This window comes from Cryptotermes secundus, unplaced genomic scaffold (assembly GCF_002891405.2).
Source record: "Cryptotermes secundus unplaced genomic scaffold, Csec_1.0 scaffold528, whole genome shotgun sequence".
NCBI lineage: Eukaryota > Metazoa > Arthropoda > Insecta > Blattodea > Kalotermitidae > Cryptotermes > Cryptotermes secundus.
The window spans coordinates 876,959-882,958 of record NW_019724748.1 but is presented as its reverse complement, the minus strand read 5'-3'; the positions used below and the strand labels follow the sequence as shown (position 1 = coordinate 882,958).

Here is a 6,000-nt window from a genome sequence, read left to right as displayed (position 1 = left end):
CGTTCATATTTCCCATTCGGACACATCCCACCCGGACTATACACGTCATCTCATAACCTGGTTTATACATAACGATATATGACTTAGCACAGACCAGTCCATAAGGTTGCAGAAACCCCAAGAATTATCAATGGACTGCCCTCTTTTCGACTGTAACAGACACTTGACAGAGGAATATGCAGTTCTCGTTGAATTATAATTTGCACAGGGAAAACCGAGGTACCAGTATTTCTCTGGAGCCACTGAAGAAAACCATAATAATTTCAGTGAAGTTGGTTGGTCGGCATATTCCAGCCGAAAATTTTCCGAATAAGACACAATTAACGGCTATCGTCTTGCTTCTGCACGACGTTACAAAATCGCATTATGCATTCACTGCAGCCCTATTTGACCCCGTGATGAGGACTAAGCATGACACACAAGCAACCTGTACCGCATACCTCCTGTAGAGTTGGGTCTGAAGGAGCGCATGATACACAGTGCGCTTTGTCATCTGATAACTCACACTGTGTATAACTTCCTTGTTACTGAGCGCAGCTATGTGAAACTTTCACAGATCATACTAGAAAATTTGTGTGTTACCTTTGGCAACATTAAACTGGTCAAAAAATGGGGTCCTATAAATCGGATCTTCGAGTTCCGATGAGGTGGACTTTTTCGATGTACCTAATCCTTCCAGCTGCACTAGCGCCCTGGGGTCGACTCGGCCTCTAATTGAAATGAGTACCAGGAATATTCCTGGGAGCAAGGCGCGACTGGTGCGTAAGGCTGACAACCTCAGCGCCATCTGTGAGCCGACTGTCTAGAAAATGTGGGAGCCTCGACGTCTCACGGCTTGTTACAGGGACAACTTCATAAGACGGACCAGAAAGTTTACTCTTCTGGTGGCTCTTCTGTTTATGTTGCACTATCCGCCGTGACGTAAACATAGCGCCTCTGTTCGTACGGGAGAAGTTACACTGCATGTACATAAGAATGCTGCTGAGTCAGCCACTTCCGGAAGGTAGAATAGCGATTCGCTACGCTTTTGCGAGGAAGTACAGAGAGCTACTGGAAAGCAGTCACACAGTTCTCCGATGAAGCGAACTTCCACTTGGATTGTTACATTAACAAGCAAAGTGTCCGATTTGCGCCTCGGAGAACAGAACCCGAAGCTTTGCCGTTGCCAAGTTACTGCACCCAGAGAGTCACAGCATGGTGGGCATTATCCAGCGTCGCAATATTCAGTGGTACAGTCACTTGTGGTGTCTACTCCGTCTCCTTCCTCAGGGATTCCAGTGAATTCAGCCTGGTTTCAACCAAACGGTGTCAGACCTCACCAGCAGCACCGTACTTCGCTGTCTTCCTGAAGTTTTGAGAAGTGAATCTTGTCCAACCGGTATCCTGCGCTGTTTTGGGAAGGATTTTCATGACGGCTAATCTCGCCAGGCTTAAATCATTGAAGTCATTTTCTGTGACAGTACTTGAACGGTATATGTTTCAGAGAAGTCCGCACACAATTCCGGAAATTAGAACTGCTATCCTGTCAGAAACTGATACTGTTTTTATTTATACAAAATCTAACCAAGGCTCTGAACACGTTTGCATTAAGTTCATGATCTTCAGGAATATCACGTGGAACAAGTTCTGAGGCATTGTCACGTGTAAGGGGGTACGTGACAAATAATTACGGATTACGGATTTGACGGAGCTGTTTTATTGAATAAGCTGTAACCACAAAGAATTATAACTCAACAAATTATTACTAAAACAATAACACATAAAGCAAAGAATTCCCATTTCAATTCTACTCTTCGTTTGTAGCCTCTGGGACTCTGCTGTTGGATTCTGTCAGTCCGTTATCTTCGCTACTCTTACAGTCTTCTCTTGAGCCGTGTAGAAGTCACAAGTCTCTCCACTGCTCAGCTGCTTTGAACGACGTCTTCCTGTCGAATCCTGTCGAACAGTCAGAGTCAGAGTCAGAGTCACGTTACCACTGACGGTCAGTCAGTCTGTCTGTCTTGGTGTCGAGCCCCAGCTGGGGCTCATGACCAGATATTTCTTTTGTATGAAAGTTACTGTCCTGTCCATGTGTAGCGCCCTCTCTGACGAGAGGTCGGGTCTGTCATTTGTTAGTCAGTCTGTAGTAATTTGTCCATTGTCTGTATTTACACATATTTGCAATACATACTTATATAAATGTACAATATTTACACGGCCTCCGTCAGTCCAGGCTAGGTACAGCAGATTATGCCCTTTTATATATATATAAATAAATATCCTAATAGTATTAGCTATCACGGCAGTCTAGTCACTTGAACGGTCGTATGCCTGACCGCCGCCAAGTTTAAGCCTCTTATACTTTCTGTGTCGGGCTTCGCCTTGTCCGATGTTGCGAACATTCTCATTATCATGATTTTGTATGACTTCTGCTTGTTGCCTGCATAATTTTGTTATGTAATCATAAACGTATGGAATTTTGAATGCCATGTGCAAATCGCGGACCGGTGTGCGCCTTGGAAAATTGCCAATCGTGCGGAGAACCTTGTTTTGCAGGCGCTGCAATTTCACTAGATGAGTGTCTGCCGCGAACTCCCAGGCGGGACTAGCATAAGTCATTACGGATCTAATAAGAGCTTTATGGAGGGTCAGTTTAATGTTGGCGCTCAATCGCTCACTTTTGAATAGGGAGTACACTCTAATGAATGTTCTGAAGGCCTTGGCTTCGATCATTTCTATGTGTAATCTCCAAGTCACTCTCTTATCGAAGATTACACCTAGATATTTTGCACTATTTACAAATGGAATATTTCTTCCATTTAGAGTAAGACAAGACTCAGGCGGTCGACGACCACGGGAGAAGTAGACCCCCCGAGTCTTATCTTCATTAATTTTTATATTCCAGCGCTCACACCAGGTCTCCATTGAGCTGAGACCGCGCTGGAGTTTTCTAACAATAAAACCCTCTTTGCGATCTGTCGCATACAGACAGGTGTCGTCTGCAAAGAGGGCCAGGTGAACGCCCTGTGTATGGGGGGCATCATTTATATACAAATTAAAGAGAGTAGGGGAAAGGACAGAACCTTGTGGCACCCCTGCTTGTATTTCCCTTGGCGTTGACATTTCGCCTTCAACAGAGACCCTGAATTTACGTTTAGAGAGAAAGGACCCAATAAGCTTGGTCAAAGAGTTGGGGAATTCCAATTTTGATAATTTAAACAGCAAGCCTGAGTGCCACGTGGTATCAAAGGCTTTTTCGATGTCCAAGAACACTGCAGCCGTAGACATTTTATTGTTGAAATTAAGGGTCACGTGGTCCGCCAGCCTCATACATTGCAATGTCGTGCTGTGACGTGCACGAAAACCAAACTGACTTGCGTTGAGCAGGCCTCTTTCTTCAATATGTTTACGGAGGAACTTTAAAATTACTTTTCCGAATAGTTTTCCTGTCGTGGACAGGAGGCTGATCGGACGTAAATTTTGAGGAAATTTCGGGTCTTTACCTGGTTTAGGTAAAGTTATTATTTTTGCTTCCTTCCAAGTATTTGGAAAGTGAGAGAGCCGAAAACAGTGATTGAATAAGCGAGTTAGGTGGCCCAATGGTCGCCTTGGAAGGTGCCTGAGGCATTCATTTGGGATGCCGTCAATTCCACAGGCCTTTTTTAATTTCAGGGATTTTATTAATTTCTGAACGTCACATGGTCTGTCGAACAGTGTTCACTGCTCCCTGTATAGGCTCAACACGGACCATCCACAGAAAACACGTCGTTGCCCAGCAACGGATATCATGTATTGTCAGGTGTGTCGACCCCTACATTGCCTAGCAATGGACGCCCTACTGTTGCGCATTCGTTGCTGTCATATGTGTTTACCGGTCAGTTATCTAGCCTGTGTCCATCCACGTTACAGTATTAACAAGTTTCCCATGTGTGTAGAGTGATCCATGAAACGTTCACACAGTTGATTTCAATAACGAAGACGTTATACAAATTTTAAAGTGCTGGGCGATAAAAGAAGTGCAACATATATACACAACAATTTAGCTTGAGTGACGCCATTAAAGCAGCTCCATTTAAACGCGTTAAAAAAATGAAGAGTTAATAAATGAACACTGGAAATTAACCAGGGCGCATCAGGCTTTGTACTGTTGTCAGTTTCATCACAACCACTGCTTGAGAACGAAGCAATATCGTCACGTGCATTAGTGTCTACAGACGGGGTTTGCATTGGTGAATATAAACCCCTTCGTTCCTTCTGATTGTGTTGCCTGATTTGGCCTTGTAAAGGAAAAAAATTCTGCATGTTTAATTGCGTCACTGACTCTCGATTTCTTTAGTGTTCATTGTGTGCATGTTTTATTTTTACTGGCAATAAATCTTGTATTAATAATGCTTTTACAGCGACGAGGCCATGGCTTGAATAATAAATTATTCCAGCGTAGAATCCGCAGCGACTGTTTTCTAACCATATTTGAGGTTTGAAAACATTAAACACTTACTTTTCACTCTTTAATCACACTCAGTACAAACATTTAAACGTTTTCATTCCTGTTATTTACGAATATACGTTATTTGACTAAACTGCGTTATATAACTTGACCCGCAACAGTTCGCAAGCAGGACGAAGTAGAATAAACAGTTCCAACTTACACTGTAAAGTTCGCTTACAGGAGTGTGTGGTACGCAGGCAGGTACAGTGCTGTTCTGGGAGTCTGTTAAGGCGTTCTTTTTTAATTCGCTTAGTGGGGGGTGGAGTCCAACTGGGTCCACTCGGCACTGCGGCCACTGATTGGCCTATTGTACCTGCCCCGGGTGATTATGATGATGGAGAATTTGGTGGAATGAAGATTGGCAGGGGAAACCGAAGTACTCGGAGAAAACCTGCCCAGCGCCACTTTGTCCACCACAAATCCCACTTGACCAGACCCGGGATCGGGAAGCCAGCGACTAACCGCTTGAGCTATGGCGCGGCCCTGTTAAGGCATTGCTTTCTGTGTATCTTGAGCATAGTCTGTGATGAGGTAGAGTGGAATGTTTGTACCTCACAGAACAACGTGTCAGATCCTAAATTTGATTACAGGTTAGCAACTCCATTCTGCTTTTGTGGCGCTCTGCGCATTACTCACCGACATTGCTGTCCACGCGTACTGCTAGACGTGGCAACCAATTATCTGCTTTTTTCTTGCGGTATTACAGTTCAGTTGCGAGGCTGTCACTTCCGGTCGCTTCATTTCCGGCGAAGCTGTTTTCGAGAAACCAATGTTTACGGGTAATTAGAAAAGTATCAAAGAAACAAGACTATAAATCAAACTAATCTGATAGCTTCCATTTTAAAATATTTCTACAAACTGACAATCGAGTGATCCACTGTGGTCTCGAAATAGCTTCCACGCCATTCTCCCTGAGAAACAGATATCCACTGAAATGCGGGAAAGCAATATGAAAAGTAATTTGCAGTGGTCGAGTTATCCATTTTTATATCGATACCAGAATGTAAAATGTTCAAAAGCAGTGATTTTGAATTGAGCACAAGGCGAAGCAGGGACAGAAGGAAAGGGAGCGAAAGAGACACAAAGGAAGAAGGAAAACTTCACAGTTATGGGAACATTTGTATTCGCAAGACAAGCACAAGTAACAGAGCTGTTTGACTGTGTATAACAAAGCAACGGAAGCTGGGCTGGGTCTCTGATTTAACGAAATTGACAAAACACATAGAATTACAAACAGGCATATTATTTACTTTAGCTCGCTAATTCTAAAATACTACGTACGAAGAAATAATATGAAATATTTATCTCATGAACGGCTACAAAGACGTTTTCTAAAAATGCACGCTCTTAGGTTCTTACAGCGGTGATTATGATGGCACCTGTTTTAGGCTGGTTCCTTGCTTGACTTATTCATCGAATCTGAAGATGGAGGTGACATGTTCCCCCGCAGCGCTGACTGCCTTTCGATGGAATACACGGCGTTATGTCCCACAATATAGAACTCTTTTACCTAAACAAATGTTGTACATTCA

General features: G+C 43.5%; 1 long non-coding RNA gene across 1 annotated transcript in view; it reads right to left on the bottom strand.

Moving 5' to 3' along the window:
* Positions 1 to 1,698: 1,698 nt before the first annotated feature.
* LOC111862875 overlaps positions 1,699 to 6,000 on the bottom strand; it is a 43,223-nt gene continuing 38,921 nt past the window's right edge. The window contains exons 3-4 of the long non-coding RNA XR_002842505.2: positions 5,105 to 5,220; positions 1,699 to 1,935 (exon numbers count right to left, since the gene is read on the bottom strand). This is a non-coding gene — a long non-coding RNA (uncharacterized LOC111862875). The remainder of the gene's footprint in view (positions 1,936 to 5,104; positions 5,221 to 6,000) is intronic.